The sequence below is a fragment of the Budorcas taxicolor genome, chromosome 10 (assembly GCF_023091745.1).
Source record: "Budorcas taxicolor isolate Tak-1 chromosome 10, Takin1.1, whole genome shotgun sequence".
In the NCBI taxonomy this organism is placed as follows: Eukaryota; Metazoa; Chordata; class Mammalia; order Artiodactyla; family Bovidae; genus Budorcas; species Budorcas taxicolor.
In genome coordinates, this window is record NC_068919.1 from 10,850,644 (window position 1) to 10,871,440 (window position 20,797).

At 39.7% G+C, this 20,797-nt stretch overlaps 1 protein-coding gene and 1 non-coding gene across 3 annotated transcripts in view; one reads left to right on the top strand and one right to left on the bottom strand.

The window, feature by feature from the left end:
* The window catches only part of CMYA5 (cardiomyopathy associated 5), a 98,448-nt gene that overhangs the window by 19,673 nt on the left and 57,978 nt on the right, over positions 1-20,797 (top strand). The gene's annotated exons all lie outside the window — the stretch shown is intronic.
* Positions 17,150-17,276, bottom strand: LOC128054892 (small nucleolar RNA SNORA72). The gene has a single exon (XR_008200040.1). It is a non-coding gene; the product is annotated as a small nucleolar RNA SNORA72 (small nucleolar RNA).

Consider the following 20,797-nt stretch of genomic DNA (forward strand, 5'->3'; position numbering starts at 1 on the left):
CGTATTGGTCTCTCTGTTAGCATGATGACCTTCAAGCTCAGGGAAGGACAGGGAAGTCATTTGCCCCAGTTGGCACAGCTAGTAAGTGGGGAGGCCACGATTTAAACCCAGGTCTGTCTGCTGAGGTGAAAAACGTTCCTTCCACGATTGCCCGCTACTGTCTCTTCCCCGTGTGTGTGGCACTGTTGTGTGTTCTGTGATAATGAGGCATGGCTTCTGTCTCGAGAAACCTATTGTCAAGTGAAAGTATTACGTGGGAATACTAACGTACTAATTCAAAGTGGCGGTAAATAACACCGCAGTAGAATCATCAGAGAAGTACTCTGTGAGCAGAGAATTCCAAGAAATCTCAAGTATTATATTTCATCTAAGAGGGAGCTCACTAACAGCCAGCTCAGTCACATTTTGATTTTCTAAAAACAGCCCTCAGGACGGGATTCACATGGTCTGCAGTGTTGATAGGGATGCAAATTAATAAACCTTTCTGGAGGGAACACTGGTAATGTGTATAAAAAGTCTGAAAAAATAACTGGTTTTGATCCTCAAATTCTACTTCCTGAAGTGTTGATACTAAGAAAGCGATTGTGCAGAAGGGGCTGTCTATAAGGATGTTTCTTGTGGCTTCTTTTGTAATGACAGAGACTCAGAAACAGTCTAAATGTTCAGTGACATGGTGTTGGGTAAACTGTTATATCCTGTGGTGGAATGCTAGCTTAACCATTAACTAGGAGACTCGATGACAGTGGTTCTCAAAGTGTGGTCCATTTCAGAGTGGTCCTCAGAGTCAAAATTGTTTTCCGTGTAATCCTAACACGTTTGCATTTTCCACTTTCATTCTCTTGTGAGAATGTAGAATATGTATCAATAGGAATTGTATTCAATATCTTTCTTTCTTTTTCCCTCTGGAATTTGAGAGACTTCCTTTTATGGGGTTGTTATTGTTGTTGTTGTTGTTTAATTTTTAATTGGAGGATAATTGCTTTACAGTGTTGTGTTGGTTTCTGCCATACATCGACATGAGTCAGCCACAGGTATACATAGCCCCCTCCCTCCTGAACCCTGCCCCACTCCTCTGGGTCATCACAGAGCGCCGGGCTGGACTCCCTCTGATGTCCAGCAACTTCCCCCTAGCTATCTATTTCACATGTGGTAGTGTATGGATGCCAATGCTACTCTCATTTCCTCCCAGCCTCTCCGCCCCCCGGTGTCTACAAGTTCATTCTCTATGTCTTCATCTCTATTCCTGTCTTGCAAATAGATTAATCAGCACCATTTTTCTAGATTCCATATATATATTTATATATATTAATATAGGATATTTGTTTTTCTGACTTACTTCACTGTGTATATAATGTTGGTCTTACCATCCACATTTTGCGGTATATAAAAGACTCCTTGTTTCTTCCTAGTGGTGGTGTTTGAGCCTGATGATGAGACTACCAGATAGGTCTTCACCTCCTAGTTCTCAACAGGCTGCTGCTGGTATGTTTTCCACTTTCTAGGAATCAGGTACCCTACCGCCAACCTAACATGACAGAGTATATTAAAGTGTTCAGTTCAGTTCAGTTCAGTCGCTCAGTCATGTCCGACTCTTTACGACCCCATGAATCACGGCATGCCAGGTCTCCCTGTCCATCACCAACTCCCGGAGTTCACTCAAACTCACGTCCATCGAGTCCGTGATGCCATCCAGCCGTCTCATCCTCTGTCGTCCCCTTCTCCACCTGCCGCCAATCCCTCCCAGCATCAGTCTTTTCCAGTGAGTCAACTCTTCGCATGAGGGGGCCAAAGTACTGGAGTCTCAGCTTTAGCATCATTCCCTCCAAAGAAATCCCAGGACTGATCTCCTTTAGAATGGACTGGTTGGATCTCCTTGCAGTCCAAGGGACTCTCAAGAGTCTTCTTCAACACCACATTTCAAAAGCATCAATTCTTCTGTGCTCAGCTTTCTTCATAGTCCAACTCTCACATCCATACATGACTAGTGAAAAAACCATAGCCTTGACTAGACCGACCTTTGTTGACAAAGTAATGTCTCTGCTTTTTAATATGCTGTCTAGGTTGGTCATAACTTTCCTTCCAAGGAGTAAGCATCTTTTAATTTCATGGCTGCAGTCACCATCTGCAGTGATTTTGGAGCCCCCAAAAATAAAGTCAGCCACTATTTCCACTATTTGCCATGAAGAGATGGGACCAGATGCCATGATCTTTGTTTTCTGAACATTGAGCTTTAAGCCAGCTTTTTCACTCTCCTCTTTCACTTTCATCAAGAGACTTTTTAGTTCCTCTTCACTTTCTGCCATAAGGGTGGTGTTATCTGCATATCTGAGGTTATTGATATTTCTCCCAGCAATCTTGATTCCAGCTTGTGTTTCTTCCAGTCCAGCATTTCTCATGATGTACTCTGCATATAAGTTAAATAAGCAGGGTGACAATATACAGCCTTGACGTACTCCTTTTCCTATTTGGAACCAGTCTGTTGTTCCATGTCCAGCTCTAACTGTTGCTTCCTGACCTGCATACAGATTTCTCAGGAGAAACCTATTAAAGTGTAATAACCACTAAAAGGAGAAGAGTGTGAGAATGTAGAATGCCCAGATAATTGCTTGGAAGCTTGAAAACGAGAGACACAAAGCTATCAATGTAGATTTTATGAGCAGACTTCATAAACTGTGTTCTTGAGAGATGAATCTTTCAGATTGCAATTCTCTAGTGTTAGGGCTGCATTGGAGAGGGAAATTAAAAATGCATTTTTAAAACAGGTAAAGCATCCCACGCAGTCTTTATAGATCATTGATTTGAGAATAAAGAAAATTGGAGATTGAAAATTTTTCTAAACATTTTCTTTGTGCACAAAAGAACAGGCTCCCTAATATCACACTTGCAGAAACTAGCAGAAAATGTCTAAAGATTTGTCCTTAACTGTAGTGTCATGGATTAATTTTCCTTGAGGAATTATTGGCAGCCTTAGTTTGGGGACTAGGTCAAAAGTCCATGGAGGAGCCCTTGGGAATTAAAGAGGAGGTGTTTGGTTGTTGCTCGGTCAGAGTGTTCTGGTCTGGCTTCTTTCCCTCTTCCCTCTTGTACCCCTCTGATTCCCGGGTGGCTCAGCTGGTAAAGAATCCACCTGCATTGCGGGAGACCTGGGTTCGATCCCTGGGTTGGGAAGATCCCCTGGTGAAGAGATAGGCTACCCACTCCAGTATGGTGGCCTGGAGAGTTCCATGGACTGTATAGTCCACGGGGTTGCAAAGAGTTGGACACGACTGAGTGACTTTCACTATAGGCAGCACACAATATTGTCTGTGATGGTCTGTCCATGGGTGGAGGGCGCCCTCCATATGCCTCTGGGGGTGTAGCTCTGTGAGATTCATCCACACAGCTCCAGGACAGCCAGCCCACTGGCCGCAAAGCCTCTCTGCTGACACGGGCAGAAGTCTCCTCCCCTGGAATCTCCAGAGCTGGCAGGATTTTCACCTAGCCCTGCTCATCTCACTTCAGTTCAGTTCAGTCACTCAGTCGTGTCTGACTCTTTGTACCCCATGGACTGCATCACGCCAGGCTTCCCTGTCTATCACCAACTCGCGGAGCTTGCTCAACTCATCTCCATCGAGTTGGTGATGCCATCCAACCATCTCATTCTCTGTCGTCGCCTTCTCCTCCTGCCTTCAGTCTTTCCCAGTGTCAGAGTCTTTTCCAATGAGTCAGTTCTTTGCATCCAGTCCAAAGTACTGGAGCTTCAGCTTCAGCATCAGTCCTTCTGATGAATATTCAGGGTTGATTTCCTTTAGGATGAACTGATTTGATCTCCTTGCTGTCCGAGGGACTCTCAAGAGTCTTCTCCAACACTGCAATTCTAAAGCATCAGTTCTTCAGCACTCTATTTATGGTCCAACTCTCACATCCATACATGACTACTGGAAAAGCCATAGCTTTGACTAGACAGACCTTTGTCAGCAAAGTAATGTCTCTCACTAGCATCTGCTGGAGTGAGGCTTTTGTGTATTTTATTACTGTTATTTCCTTTTAAAAAAACAACAGAGAAAAGAAAAATATTGCCGTTATATGCTAGGCCTGTGGACAAACCCTCATTTCGTCTAATAGAGGAGCTGAGTTTTATTTTTACATATATTACTTTTATTTTCAAGGCCACAATCTAATGGTTCGTTCTCTGTTGCAAACTTAAGAAAAATTTCAGAAGGACAACTAAGGAAATGAGGAAATGTGATCAGCTTTCTCCTACTTATTGGACCAATTAGCCATCATCCTCTATGCTTTTATGGAATTATAATTGTAGTTTAAAAAAAAAATGTCTGCCGAACAGCAGGGGAGAAGTCTGTCCTGACTCACTGGTTTATTTTGAAAAGATCTCAGCCTGACATATTCTATTCAGATGACGTGCTCTGTCTCTTAGTAACCACCACTCAACCCTCGCAGGAATTTGACAGCAGTGGCTGACGGGGCACACTTTCTGTTCTGTGCTAATACTCAGTAGCTGTTGAAGAATTCTAGTGCCAAAGAGCTAAGCCTGTATGTAACTCCTGAGCTGGGAATCCCAGAATATGGAATGTTCTTAACCTCCATGGTTTTTCCTTTATATCCTCAGCCAAGGTTAATGTTGCTTGTAGTTGATTATTTATTTTCTGTTTCACTCTTGGGTCTGCCTATACCAGTGATTCTCAACTAGTGTGATTCTGAAGACATTTTTGATTGTCGAAACCAGAGGTGGGATACTATTGGCATCTAGTAGGTAGAGGCCAGGGATACCGCTAAACATCCTCAGCATACAGGCTAGCTCCCCACCCCAACATGTACCCCCAGAATGTCAGTGGTGCCACTCAGGAACTCCCACCCTTGAGGTGCTCCCAAGACCACAAATAGTTGACTTGCCCACGTTTTGCTCTGAAGTAGTCACTGAGCTGTGAACTAGCCCTGTCACACCATAGGTCATTGATTTTGGTTCTCTAGACCTGGCATCTTTTGCCCTTTCTTTTCTAAAATAATGGGGAACTTAGTGGGTGAGGTTTTGTATTTCTCTTTGGGAGATCCAGATGGATGTCTGCCTGTAGTTTGTTCAGTTGAGACATAACCCCAGCTCTTGGCCAGACTCTGACTGGGTAGATACTCCTTAAGGTTTTATAAATTGATTACTCACTCCAAAATTCAGATTACTCTGTTAACGCTGGGCAGATGCGTGGTGTCTGTAATTTCATTGTTCTGATGTGTCCTGTAATACCTCCCATAGCAGGTAGACATTCTGTTACTCTTCTAAGATTCCCATTTCTTTGCACAGTATGAGTACTTGTTAGAATTTAAAAGTGAAATTTCCACTATTTATTTTACTAGGCTCAGTTTTTGCTGTTTTTTTTTTTTTTTTTCTAAATGTTACTGATTAACTGCATTATCTCTGGTTATAGGACTGGAATAGGGGTTTTGTGGTAGTTATGGGAGACTTTTTGTCTATCAGTGTTAGATTCATTTTTAATGACAGGAGTATTTTCATTTACTTATGTAATAAAAATTAACTTTATATTTCTGTATATCTCAAAAAATATTTGGAGTGAGATGTTTAATGATGACTGAGAGGTGTAGTTAGGGTTTAGATAAGAGGTATTAGATAAGATAGCCCTGGCTACTGTAACAAACCAGATGTCAGTGACTTAGTGTAATAAAAGTTTCTCTTGAGCTCAGTTAAAAGTACGCTGCAGGTATTCCTGGTTAGACAGCTCTCCTCCAAGTAGTGACTCAGGGACTGAGGCACCCCAGCTCTTATAGCTCTGGTTTCTTCAGTATGTGGCATTTAAGGTTGCCATGCTTCAAGCTGTGCGTGGGAAAAACTACAGAGGATCACTCCTGGGAGATCTTAGCTTAGAAATGGCATACATTAATTACTAGGGCTCACTTTCCATTGACTAGAACTCCATGACTTGGCTGCCATCTGGCCACAGCTACCTCAAAGGAGGCTGGGAAATGGAGACTTACCTGTAAGCCCCTCAAGAGCAGTAGAAAGTTAGCCATCGCTCATAGTGAGTAAAGAAACAACTTTTTGTATACCAACAGAAAGTGGAGTCTATTAGAAGAACTTTAAAGAGCTCACAGGGAGACTGGAGAATGCGGCAGGGGCCAGGCAGTGCTGGGTGGAGTCCAGGGAACAAGAAAGACTGAGTTTCTGGCCCAGGGGCCGTTCTAGTCACTCTGCTTAAGACTCAGGCTCCTGCTTGAGGAAGGGTAGGAGGATAAATGAACCTCAACCAGCCTGAGTAGCTGCCCTCCTCTGAGTTGCTAGAAGATGGCAAGGCAGACGGTCCAGTGGCTTACCATCTCATTTGGAGTGAAATTCAAACCTTTTCTGTGGACTGTAAGCTCAAGTGAACTAGCTCCTGCCTACTTTTCTGACCTCATCTCTCCTGCTTGCTATACTCCAATACATTCCCATTTTTACTCTTCATGTTTGGCAAGCGGTCTCATCTTGGCAACTTTAATGCTGTTGTTTGCTCTGCTCTTTCTCCTGCTATTAATATTTGCATGCTCACTGCCTTCAAATCTCGGCTCAAATATCTCTTTCATTGTGAGGTCATCCTTGACCATCTTCTGTATGTAATAGAGCATTCCAAATCATAACCATTGCCCTCTATCCCATTTACCCTGTTTTATTTTCTTCATAGCATTTATCACCACCTACCATTTGTTCATTTTCTGTCTTCCCCGCTGATAAAATTTAAGCAACATGAGATAGAGACTTTGTTTTGTTTATGTGCTGAAAATCAAGACAGTGGGTGAGCATCCAAGCAAGCTCTAGAATCCAGGTTTCCTTCTTCCTGTTAACTGGTTGCAGCAGAATTAGCCTCAGAGCTAACATGGCCCTAAGCCAGAGTAACCTGAGGTATTTAAGAATACCAGCTATTATCTTTTTGCTTTGTTATTGTTGCTCAGTTTTTAAATTGTGTCCAACTCTTTGCAACCCCATGAACTGCAGCATGCCAGGCTTCCCTGTCCTTCACTAGCTCCCAGGGTTTGCTCAAACTCATGTTCATTAAGTCGACGATGCCAGCCAACCAACTCATCCTCTGTTGCCCTCTTCTTTTGCCCTCCATCTTTCCCAGCATTAGTCTTTTCTAGCAAGTCAGCTCTTCACATCAGGTAGCCAAAATACTGGAGCTTCAGCTTCAGCATCAGTCGTTCCAATGAATATTCAGGACTGATTTCCTTTAGGATTGGCTGATTTGATCTCCTTGCAGTCCAAGGGGCTCTCAAGAGTCTTCTCCAACACCACAGTCCAAAAGCAACAATTCTTCATTGCTCAGCTTTCTTTATGGTCCAGCTCTTACATCCGTATAAGACTAGTGTTTTTTTTTTTTTTTTTGTATTATCTGAGTCACATTGTCAATCCTTATTCTTTCCATCTCATGGACATTTTTTTTTTTTTTTTTGCCATGGTTGTACCATTATTTATCATTGACCATGGATAGCGCATTTGAAAAATTTGTCTGTGTTGCTTATAAAGCATCGTGTACTTACAAAGTTCAAAAGTAGTAGTCACAAAGTGTAATTACAAAGTTCTTAAAGCTTGTTCTTATAAAGAGACACATGCCTGTGTGCTTGTGAAGGCAATGGCTGTGCCATCAGGGTGTTGTGTTGCTGAGTTCTGACTGGCGAATTTCTCTGTCTGATAGGTCCCCATATCAGTTTATGGTGGATACTGACAAGCATGTAGGTTATCTGTCATATCTGTTCTTGCCGTCCAGTGATGTCCTTTGGGCTTTACCAACTGCTGTACATGTGTTCATTTATTTATATTGGACTTTGGCAAGTATAATTACCTCTTTTCCCTGCCTAAGATCTGAAACAAGTGATAAGTAATCAAAGGAATAGCAGATAGAGATCAAAACATCAGCTTTATTACTGATAAAGCTAATATCAAAGAATGTGGCTTAGGTGTAGGACAACAATGTGCTTTCTAATACCAAATCTCAGAAATGAATGGATTTATATACCCAGTCATCACCTCTGAAAACGTACAGGCTTCTGCACATGAGAACCTACCTTGTGTATTTAATAGTAGAATTAACAGAGTAGAATGAGGAAGAGATAGAGGGAAGCTAGCTAGGAAGGAGTGTTACACTAATAGAGGTCCTTCCATATGGAAAGAAACACCTGGAATGAGAACTCAGTGTCCCAGCTAATAAGTTGAAATGAGTTGCTATCATGTAATTTAAGATATTTTATAGATTGAAAGACTCCTTTAAAGAAGCTAAAAAGATGTGAGTAGAGTTGACTCGTACACACTTGTGAAGATGAAGCAGGAAAATATTGACAGACTAAGTGTCCTCAGGCTAGGCTGGGGAATGCTGATGGTGTCTAGTGGTGCTCCTATACAGGTGAGGGCTGAGGCAAGCACCTAACTTGCTTTACTGTTGAGCTTCCTCCAGTGGCAACATTGAAATCATCATAGATTTCAAGAGAGAAAAATAAAAAAATATTAACTTATAGTTCTGCTGTAAATCTATAGCTCAGACCAAACTGGTTAATGCAAAGTGACTGTAAAGATCTTCTAGAAAATTTGCACCAAATGGTTGTCTTGCTGTAAAAAAAAAAAATATCGTGTCTAACATAACAGTTAGTACATAATTGTAGCTCAATAAATGGTTAGATGAATGAATCTTGACCTTGGGCTTCAACGTGAAATCAGTTGAAAGTGAGTGTTTCATAGTTTTGAAATTATCTGAGACAGAAATTTCATGGGTATAGATGAGTCGAAACTAGAAATGAAAGAGAAAGAAATATGAGCTTTGTAAAGTTACTTTCCACTAAACCTAATTGGCTAGTGTGACCAAAGCACCCTGATTTCTCTGTAAAACAGACTGATGCCTAAGGCAAGTTAACCATCCCTCATAGCAGACTCCTATTTAATAATTCCAATTATTTAAATTTTTTTCTTTGCTTTTAGTTGGAGGATAATTGCTTTACAATGTTGTGTTGGTTTCTGCTATACCCAATGCAAATCAGCTATGCTGCTGCTGCTGCTGCTAAGTTGCTTCAGTCGTGTCCGACTCTGTGCGACCCCAAAGACGGCAGCCCACCAGGCTCCCCCGTCCCTGGGATTCTCCAGGCAAGAACACTGGAGTGGGTTGCCATTTCCTTCTCCAGTGCATGACAGTGAAAAGTGAAAGTGAAGTCGCTCAGTCGTGTCTGACTCTTCGCGAACCCATGGACTGCAGCCTACCAGGCTCCTCTGTGGGATTTTCCAGGCAAGAGTGTTGGTTTCTGCTATACGACAATGCAAATCAGCTATAAGTGTATACATATATGTCTCCTTCCTCTTGAGCCTCTTAATACCCATCATGTTGAGTTGCATTTTTACTAAGGATCAGCTGTGATTATTCCAAAGCTTTTTATCCTGGTTTCAGTTGTTTTTCAGATAAGTTGCTCAGTCATGTCTGACTCTTTGCGACCCCATGGACTACAGCACACCAGGCCTCCCTGTCCATCTCCACTCCCAGAGTTTACTCAAACTCATGTCCGTTGAGTCGGTGATGCCATCCAACCAGCTCATCCTCTGTCGTCCCCTTCTCTTCCTGCCTTCTTTCCCAGCATCAGGTTCTTTTCAAATGAGTCAGTTCTGTGCATCAGGTAGCCAAAGTGTTGAAATTTCAGCTTCAGCGTCAGTCCTTCCAATGAATATTCAGGACTGATTTCCTTTAGGATGGACTGGGTGGATCTCCTTGCAATCCAGGTGAAGGTGAAGGTGAAGTCGCTCAGTCGTGTCCGACTCTTTGCGACCCCGTGGACTGTAACCTACTAGGCTTCTCTGTCCATGGGATTCTCCAGGCAAGAGTACTGGAGTGGATTGCCATTTCCTTCTCCAGGGGATCTTCCCGACCCAGGGATCGAACCCAGGTCTCCTGCATTGGAGGCAGACGCTTTAACCTCTAGCCAAGGGACTCTCAAGAGTCTCCTCCAACACCACAGTTCAAAAAGCATCAATTCTTTGGCGCTCAGCTTTCTTTATAGTCCAACTCTCACATCCATACATGACTACTGGAGAAACCATAGCCTTGACTAGACAGACCTTTGTTGGCAATGTCTCTGCTTTTTAATATGCTGTCTAGGTTGGTCATAACTTTTCTTCTAAGGAGCAAGCATCTTTTAATTTCATGGCTGCAGTCACCATCGGCAGTGATTTTGGAGCCCTCCCAAAATAAAGTCTGTCAGTGTTTCCGCTGTTTCCCCATCTATTTGCTATGAAGTGATGGGACCAGATGCCATGATCTTAGTTTCCTGAATGTTGAGTTTTAAGCCAGCTTTTTCACTCTCCTCTTTCACTTTCATCAAATGCTCTTTAGTTCCTCTTCACTTTCTGCCATAATGGTGGTGTCATCTGCATATCTGAGGTTATTGATATTTCTCCCGGCAATCTTGATTCCAGCTTGTGCTTCTTCCAGCCCAGCGTTTCTCATGATGTACTCTGCATATAAGTTAAATAAGCAGGGTGACAATATACAACCTTGACGTACTCCTTTCTTGATTTGGAATCAGTCTGTTGTTCCATGTTCAGTTCTAACTGTTGCTTCCTGATCTGCATACAGATTTCTCAAGAGACAAGTCAGTGGTCTGGTATTCCAATCTCTTTCAGAATTTTGCACAGTTTGTTGTGATCCACACAGTCAAAGGCTTTGGCATAGTCAATAAAGCAGAAATAGATGTTTTTCTGGAACTCTCTTGCTTTTTTGATGATCCAGCGGATGTTGGCAATTTGATCCCTCGTTCCTCTGCATTTTCTAAAACCAGCTTGAACATCTGGAAGTTCACAGTTCATGTACTGCTGAAGCCTGGCTTGGAGAATTTTGAGCATTACTTTTAGTGAGTGAAATGAGTCCAACTGTATGGTAGTTTGAACATTCTTTAGCATTACCTTTCTTTGGGATTGGAATTGCAGTTGTTATTGTGTGATATAGTTAAATATTACCAAAGATGATGAAATGAGTGCAAAATGAAAGAGTTGTTCCTCTGAAAATGAAAGTAAATGTTTTGGAAAGACTTTACAGCAGGAGAGCTCCTAAAAGAATTGCTAAAAGATATGATCCCTGCTCACAGGTGGTTTCCAGCCTTGTAGAGTAGCTAAGATATATGACAAATAACTCAAATGTATGGTGGTAAATACCATAGAAAAGGATTACATGAGGATTCTAGAATTTCAGAGGAAGAAAATTACTTTTGTCCTGAAGAACTATTGACAGCTACATGGAGAGGTTGATATATGAGCTGGTGTCTGAAGGCTGTAAAATTAGAAGCAGAGATGATTCATTTCAAGTGAAGAGAAGGATGTAAGCAAAGCATGCGGGGTAAGGCCAGTGTTTGGCTGGAGCACAGGATTCATGAAGGGGAAGAGTAGAAGGTAAAGCTAGGAAGATGACTGTACTTCAGATAGTAAGAGGCCCTAAATTACAGTCATAAAATTTCTGGTCACTGGGACAATAGGATACTTATTCTTCTCATCCACAATGAACTCGAGTGGTCTTTATTATGTTACAAAATAAGCACTTGATATTAGGGCATGATAAGCTGTATAATAATTTTTTCATGCATGGTTTAGTGATTTTTTTAACTTTCTAATGGCTTATAAGCTACTTTTAACCTATGCTGTTTTATATTACTTTTGTTCAGCAATGCATAGGTTAATTTTCTGCTAAGGAAATGGTTATTCAATTAATTCTTAGTGAAATATTAATTGTAGAATTAGTGATTATGCTTTTAAGACCTCTTGGTTCTTTTTTCAGGACCCACATAAAATGCTAACAAATCATATTATAAGATCACAAACTTGCTTAGCATTTTAAGCTTTTAAAAGCATGTTTTCCAAATTTGCACCATAAGCAAGATCATATATGACTTCATTGCTGTGTTATAATAATCGATACTAAATGCATTTCAGCAGGTTTAGTAGGAGAAAATCCTATCTATTACTTTGCTTTGTTTGATACACTTCTTGTGAGTGTACTAGGCGTGCTGCACCTCAGAGTAGAACAAGACATCATAAAAATCCAAGGTATTGTTCACAGTTATATTCCTATAAGGAACGTGTATGTCACTTTAACTGGTGGTCAGAGGAAGCGACTACCAGTTCCTAAAATACAAATCTTTATGCTTTTTAAATATAAATGTATTTATTTTAATTGGAGGTTAATTACTTTACAATATTGTATTGGTTTTGCTGTACATCAATATGAATCCGCCACAGGTATACACATGTTCCCCATCCTGAACCCCCCACCCTCCTCCCTCCCCATACCATCCCTCTGGGTCATCCCAGTGCACCAGCCCCAAGCACTCAGTATCATGCATCTCTAAGAAAAATAAAATATAAAAGTTATAAATCTCAGCCTTCAGATAAAAATAGTTTGAGGACCTGTTTCTCTTCTTCAGAAGAGTAGTTTTTATTTCTTTTCATGAAAAATGAAAGTGCCAATTCAAAACAAAGATGATGATAAAATAAGCAAAATTATTATTTTGATAGCTCCTCTTTGATAACCATTTTCCTCACTAAAAGTTTCAGTTTGGATATATTACCTTTCTTTGGTTCCCTCACTTATAAAATAGAAACAGTATAAAACTACAAGGCTTTTTACATTCATGATTGATTATTAATTTTCAAAAAGTTACTAGTTGCAGTTTCAGCTAAAGTGAAACTGCTTAAACAGGAAACAAGGACTTTTAGACATGGTCATATTCCAGGACCTTATCCTTCATTTTGAAACTTTAGAAGTTAGATTTTTCCAGCACATTTAATGAAATTCATCTTTTGAGAAATAATTTATATTAATACAACTCAAAATAATTTAGAAAACATAATGTCAATTAAGCAGTGGGATAAAAGAGTATTATTGGCAAGCATACCAAAACACTGTTAAGGAATTATCACATTCCATCCTTACTATACAAAGGGGCATGAACATATCCATACTACTATGCCACACAATGCAAATATAGGGTTTATTAAGGGAAATTTTAGAAATGAAGAAGTAGCATAGCAAACAATTCCTTCAAGTTCTTATCTTACAGAGTCATACTTATTAGTGCATAGATGGACCTTTATGGAAAGGAAAGGGCTCATGCAGGCGGATTGTACTTATTTAATGCTTAAGTTATTTGTAGGGACGTGGATATAAAAGGCAAGATTGCGAACTCTTGTCAGAGAACTGGAAAGAGTAGAATGGGAATCCTAGAACTTAAAAATACCACATACCATATACATAGAAATAAAAACAGAGAATTAGGCAAAATGAAGTGACAGAGAATATGTTCTGAATGAAGGAATAAGGTAAAACCCCAGAAGAATAACTAAGTGGAATGGAGATAAGCATTATGTCTTACAAACAGTTCAAGGTAATGATCATAATGATATTGAAAGAACTTGGGAGAAGAATGGATGAACACAGTGAGCAGTCAGGAGCTTCTAAGAGTTAGAAATATAAAGAAAAAACAAACACAGTTGAAGAATATAATAATTGAAATAAAAATACACCAGAGCTAATCAACAGTAGATTAGATGATAAAGAGGAACAGATCAGCAAACTGGAAGACAGAGTAGTGGAAATCACTCAACCTGAACAGTAAAAAGAATTTTAAAATGTAGGGACAATTTAAGAGACCTCTAGGGCAATATCAAGCATACTAACATTCACATTATAGGAGCCACAGAAGAAGAAGAGAAAGGATCAGAGAACATAATAGCTGAAAACTTCCCTAACCAAGGAAAGGAAACACATCCATGTCCAAGAAACAAAGAGAGTCCCAGTCAAGATCAACCTAAAGAGGACCACACCAAGACACATTATATTTTAAAAGGCAAACATTAAAGATAAAGAGAGAATACTAAAAACAGCAAGGCAAAATCAACATGTTATATACAAGGGAACTTGCATAAAGCTCTCAGATCACTTTCAGCAGAAACTCTGCAGGCCGGAAGGAATGGTATGATATATTTAAAATGATGAAACAAAAAACATTAAATGTGTATGCTGGGGGAGGGGAGTAAAAATGTAAGATTCATAAAATGTGATTGAACTTAAGAGATCAACATCTTAAAAAAATCATATATCCTCAATAAAATTTTAGTAAACAAATTCAGCCATACTTTAAAAGGATCGTATACCATGATCAAGTGGGATTTATCCCAGAGATGCAAGAATGTATATCCAAAAAGAATGCAAGTATCCAAAAATCAATCAATGTGATACACCACATTCATAAATTGAAGAATAAAAATCATGTAGATACAAAAAAAGCTTTTGACAAAATTCAACATATATTTATAATTTTAAAAAACCCTCTTAGTAAATTGGATATAGCAAGAGCATACCTCAACATAATAAAGGCTACATATGACAAGCCCACAACTAACATCATCCTCAACAGTGAAAAACTGAAAGTATTTTCTCTAATATCAGGAAGAATACAAGGCTACCCATTCTCACTACTTTTATTCAACATAGTATTCAAAGTCCTAGCTACCGCAATCAAATTAGAAAAAAGAAACAAAAGGAATTCAGATTGGAAAGAAAGAAGTACAGCCGCCACTGTTTGCAGATGATGTGATGCTGTACGTGGAAAATCCTCAAGATGCCACCAAAAATCGAGTAGAATTCATCAGTGAATAAAATTGCAGGATACAAAACTGATATTCAGAAATCTGTTGTTTTTCCATACACAAGCAATGAACTATCAGAAAGAAAACAATCCCATTTATAATTGAATCAAAAAATAAAATACCTAGGACTAAATATAACTAAGAAGGTGAAACACCTGTACTCAGAAAACTATAATGTACTGAGGAAAGAAACTGAAGATGACACAGATGGGAAAGATACACCATGCTTATGAACTGAAAGAATTAATATTGTTAAAATGTCCATACTACCAAAAGCAACCTACAATGTAATTCCTATCAATAGTCAATGTAATTCCTATCAAAATACCAATGGCATTTTTCATAGAACTAGAAAAAATAGTTCTAAAACTTGTGTGGAACCATAAAAGACCCTGAATAGCCAAAACAATCTTGAGAAAGAAGGACAAAGCTGGACCTATCACATGCCCTGGTTTCAAACTATACTACAAAGCTATAGAAATCAAAACAATATGTTACTAGCACAAAAACAGACACACAGATCCGTGGAATAAAACTGAGAGCCCAGAAATAAACTCATATGGTCATTTACTCTATGATGTAAGAGGCAAGACTATATAATGAGCAAAAGACAGACTCTTTAATAAATAGTGTTGGGAAAATGACAGCTACATGCAAAAAAATCATACTGGACTACTTCCTCACACCATATACAAAAAATAAACTCAAATGGATTAAAGAATTAGCTGTAAGACCTGAAACCATATGTCTTCTTAAAAGAAAACATAGGCAGTATGCTCCTTTGACTTCCCAGGTGGCAATAGTGGTAAAGAACCTGCCTGCCAATGCAAAGACATAAGAGATGTGGGTTTGGACCCTGGGTCAGAAAGATCCCTTGGAGGAGGGCATAGCAACCCACTCCAGAATTCATGCCTGGAGAATCTCATGGACAGAGAAGCCTGGCAGGCTGTGGCCTATAGGGTCACAAAGAGTTGTACACGACTGAAATGACTTAGCATGCAAGCGTGCTCTTTGACATTGACATTAGCAATACTTTTTGGTATGTCTCTTCAGGCAAAGGAAACACAAACAAAAATAAGCAAATACAAAACCAAAACTAAACAAAAGCAAAAACACATCAAACTAAAAATCACAAGGGGACTGTCAATAAAATGAAAAGACCACGTACTGAATGAGAGAGGATATTTGTTAATGATATATTTGATAAGAAGTTAATTCCCAAAATATATAAAGAATGCATACAACTCAACATCAAAAAAACAAACAGACTATACAACTAGCTTAAAAAATAGGCAGAGGGGGACTTCCCTGGCAGTCCGGTGGTTAAGACTCTCTGCTTCCACTGTGGAAGGCATGGGTTCAATTCCTGCTTAGGGAGCTAAGATCCTGCATGTTGCATAGCATGGACGAAAAAAAAAATGTGGGCAGAGAATCTGAATAGGCATTTTTCCAAAGAAGACATTCGGATGGTCAGGAGGCTCATGAAAGATGTTCACCATTACACATCATCAGGGAAATGCAGATCAAAAACACAGTGCGGTATCACTTCACACCTATCAGAATGGCTAGTATCAAAAAGACAATAAATAAGTGCTGGTGAGGTTGTGGAGGAAAGAGAACCCCTGTGCACTGTTGGTGGAAATGTAAACTGGTGTGGTCACTATGGAAAACAGTGTGGAGTTTCCTCAAAAAATTAAAAATAGAATGATCAAACAATCCAGTAGTTCTACCCCACAAATCCAGCAGTATTTATCTGAAAAAAAAAAAAACAAAACACCAGTTCAAAAAGATATCTGTACCCCTATGTTCAGTATAGCTTTATTTACAATAACTGAGATATGAAAGCAACCTATGTGCCCATTAATACATGAACAAATAAAGGTGTGGTATATGTGGTATACATCATGGAATATTACCCAGCCATGAAAAGAATGAAATCTTGCCATTTGCAACAACATGGATTGACCTAAAGGGTATTATGCTAAATGAAATGTCAGACAGAGAAAGACAAGTACTATATGGTTTCACTTGTATGTGGAATCTAAAAACAAAACACGTGAACAAGCAAGACAAAGACAAAAGTTATAGATACAGAGAACAAAGAGGAGACACAAATCAGAATTGAAAAAATGAACACAATTTTAGATCTTATAAAAACGTAAAAGATCCTGAGAGGATACTATGAACAAATTTAATCCAGTGAGTTTTGAAAATTTAGGTTAAATATGTCAATTCTCAGAAAAATGCAGCATATCAAAACTGACACAAAAGAAATTCCATGTAGTCACATAACTACTAAATAAATTGCTAATTAAAATCTTTCCGTAGAAAAGACTACAGATTCAGATGACTTCATCAGTAAAGTCTGCCAAACACTCAAGGGAGAAATAATATAATCTTCCATGAACTCTTCCAGAGAATAGTGAGAGAACACTTCCCAATTTGTTCTTTGAAGGCAGCACAATATTTTTTGGGGGTGGGGGTGGGGGTATGGGTGGCGGCGGTTATCCTCAGCCTTTGTAAAACCAGACACGGGAAAGAACTAGATCTGGGGATGCATGTGTGGTCCTAACATAGCAAATGTTTACCCTGTTCTGATAATTACAAGAGGCAGCAGTTATCTTGATAAAAAAAAAGCCCTGACAAGCACATTGTAAAGAAGGAGATTACAGGCCAATTATTCATGAACACAGGAGCAAAATTCTTAACAAAATTCAGCTTTTTAATATGAAAAATATGATACATCACAACCATGTTGAAGTAATTTCAGGAGTTCAGGGTTGCTTTGGCATCTGGAAATCAATCATTGCAATTCACTACATTAACAGAGTAATAAATATGGTCATCTTTATAGTTGTATTAAAGTTGTATAATAAAATATAACATTCATTCATTATGAAAAATCTCTGTTAACAAATAAGAACAGAAGGAAATCAGATAAAGTTTATCCTCAAAAGGAAGGAGAAGTCTTTGGCACTAAGCTTGGGTATCAGTCTGTTCTTTCTGGATCTAACTCAGATCTGTTGAACCTTCTCCTTGCACAACTCTGAAAGAAGGAAGGACGTGAGCTCCCCAGGTCATTAAGATCTATTTCTTCTCACTCTCATTGATAAATCTGCATGGGAAGCTGAGTAATAATCAGAAGGTTGATTTGTGAGAATCAAAGGAGAATGAATAAGATCATGTTCATAGCTAATACTGTTAATTATAGAACACTGATGTATATATTAACATCTTTCCATAGATGAGAGTGCTTGTGTTCTTGAGTAACGAACACTTCTGAACTCTACGGGAACCATTGATCTCCTGTTAAGAGAATAGTTTCTTCATGCTGAGTGTAATTTGAATACTTGACTATGACTTTACACATACTAATATAGTTATTCTCTGATCCTGTTGGCTCTATTATCCTTCTGTTCCTTTGTTCCTGTCCAGTAATCCAGACATCCCCCAAAACTCTGGGTTTCTTGGTGAGCCAAACTGATTTATTCATAAGTATGCTTTTTAATATTCTGTGACATTTTCCTGGAATGACCTTCCCATCCTTGTACAACCACCACTCCTCATCCGTTGGGCAAACTCCTGTGTCTTCTTAAAATTCCAATACAAGGATCTTTCCTCTGTGGTCTTCCCTTCCTTATGTTCTTGCTGTATCTTGCCTATCTTCTGTAGGTGAACTAACCCCACTCTATTAAAATGTTTAGCTCTGTCTCCCTGTTAGACTCTGAATTTCCTGAAATATCATTCTGTGTTTTTATGTATCCCTTGTAGCTCAGTTGGTAAAGAATCTGCCTGCAGTGCAGGAGACCCGGGTTTGATCCCTGGGTTGGGAAGATCCCCTGGAGAAGGAAATGGCAACCCACTCCAGTATCCTTGCCTGGAAAATCTCATGGACAGAGGAACCTGGTGGATTGCAGTCCATGGGGTCGCAAAGAGTCGGGCACAACTGAGCGACTAACACACATACACACACACATACACAGTACTTAGACTCAATAAAATAAAATTTTATTACTTTGCTAACAGGTGAAATGAGTATAATTATGCAGTAGTATGAACAGTCTTTGGCCTTGCCCTTCTTTGAGTTTGGAATGAAACCTGACCTTTTCCAGTTCTGTGGCCACTGCTGCATTTTCCAAATTTGCTGGCATATCAAGTGCAGCTCTTTAACAGCCTCATCTTTTAGAATTTGAAATAGTTCAGCAAGAATCCCATCACCTCCAATTAGGATTTCAAATCCTAAAAGATGAGGGTGTTAAAGTGTTTCACTCAGTTCAGTTCAGTTGCTCAGTCCTGTTGGGCTCTTCACAATCCCATGGACTACAGCACGCCAAGCCTCCTTGTCCAACACCAATTCCAGGAGCTTACTCAAACTCATGTCCATTGAGTCGGTGATGCCATCCAAGCATCTCACCCTCTGTCGTCCCCTTCTCCTCCCACCTTCAATCTTTCCCAGCATCAGGGTCTTTTCAAATGAGTCAGCTCTTTGCATCAGGTGGCCAAAGTATTGGAGTTTCAGCTTCAACATCAATCCTTCCAATGAACACTCAGGAGTGATCTCCTTTAGGGTGGACTGGCTGGATCTCCTTGCAGTCCAAGGGACTCTCAAGAGTCTTCTCCAACACCACCAATTCAAAAGCATCAATTCATCTGCACTCAGCTTTCTTTATAGTCCAACTCTCACATCCATACATGACTACTGGAAAAACCATAGCCTTGACTAGACAGACCTTTGTTGGCAAAGTAATGTCTCTGCTTTTCAATATGCTGTCTAGGTTAGTTATAACTTTCCTTCCAAGGAGTAAGCGTCTTTTAATTTCATGGCTGCAGTCACCATCTGCAGTGATTTTGGAGCCCCCCAAAATAAGATCTGCCACTGTTTGAACTGGTTCTCCATCTATTTGCCATGAAGTGATGGGACTGGATGCCATGATCTTAGTTTTCTGAATGTTGAGTTTTAAGCCAACTGTTTCACTCTCCTCTTTCACTTTCATCAAGAGGCTCTAGTTCTTCTTCACTTTCTGCCATAAGGATGGTGTCATCTGCATATCTGAGGTTATTGATATTTCTCCCGGCAATCTTGATTCCAGCTTCATCCAGCCCAGCGTTTCTCATGATGTACTCTGCATAGAAGTTAAATAAGCAGGGTGACAATATACAGCCTTAACGTACTCCTTTTTTTATTTGGAACCAGTTTGTTGTTCCATGTCTAGTTCTGACTGTTGCTTCCTGACCTGCATACAGATTTCTCAAGAGATAGGTATGGTGGTCTGGTATGCCCATCTCTTTCAGAATTTCCCACCATTTATTGTGATCCACACAGTCAAAGGCTTTGGCATAGTCAATAAAGCAGAAATAGATGTTTTTCTGGAACTCTCTTGCTTTTTCCATGATCCAGCAGATGTTGGCAATTTGATCTCTGGTTCCTCTGCCTTTTCTAAAACCAGCTTGAACATCTGGAAGTTCACAGTTCACGTATTGCTGAAGCCTGGCTTGGAGAATTCTAAGCATCACTTTGCTAGCGTGTGAGATGAGTGCAATTGTGTGGTAGTTTGGGCACTCTTTGGCATTGCTTTTCTTTGGGATTGGAATGAAAATGGACCTTTTCCAGTCCTCTGGCCACTGCTGAGTTTTCCAAATTTGCTGGCATATTGAGTGCAGCACTTTCACAGCATCATCTTTCAGGATTTGAAATAGCTCAACTGGAATTTCATCACCTCCGCTAGCTTTGTTTGTAGTGATGCTTTCTAAGGCCCACTTGACTTCACATTCCAAGATGTCTGGCTCTCGGTGAGTGATCACACCATTGTGATTATCTTGGTCATGAAGATCTTTTTTATACAATTCTTCTGTGTATTCTTGCCACCTCTTCTTAATATGTTCTGCTTCTGTTAGGTGCCTATCATTTCTGTCCTTTATTGAGCCCATCTTTACATGAAATGTTCTCTTGATATCTCTAATTTTCTTGAAGAGATCTCTAGTCTTTCCCATTCTATTGTTTTCCTCTATTTCTTTTCACTGACCGCTGAGGAAGGTTTTCTTATCTCTTCTTGCTATTCTTTGGAACTCTGCATCCAAATGGGTATATCTTTTCTTTTCTCCTTTGCTTTTCGCTTCCCTTCTTTTCATAGCTATTTGTAAGGCCTCCTC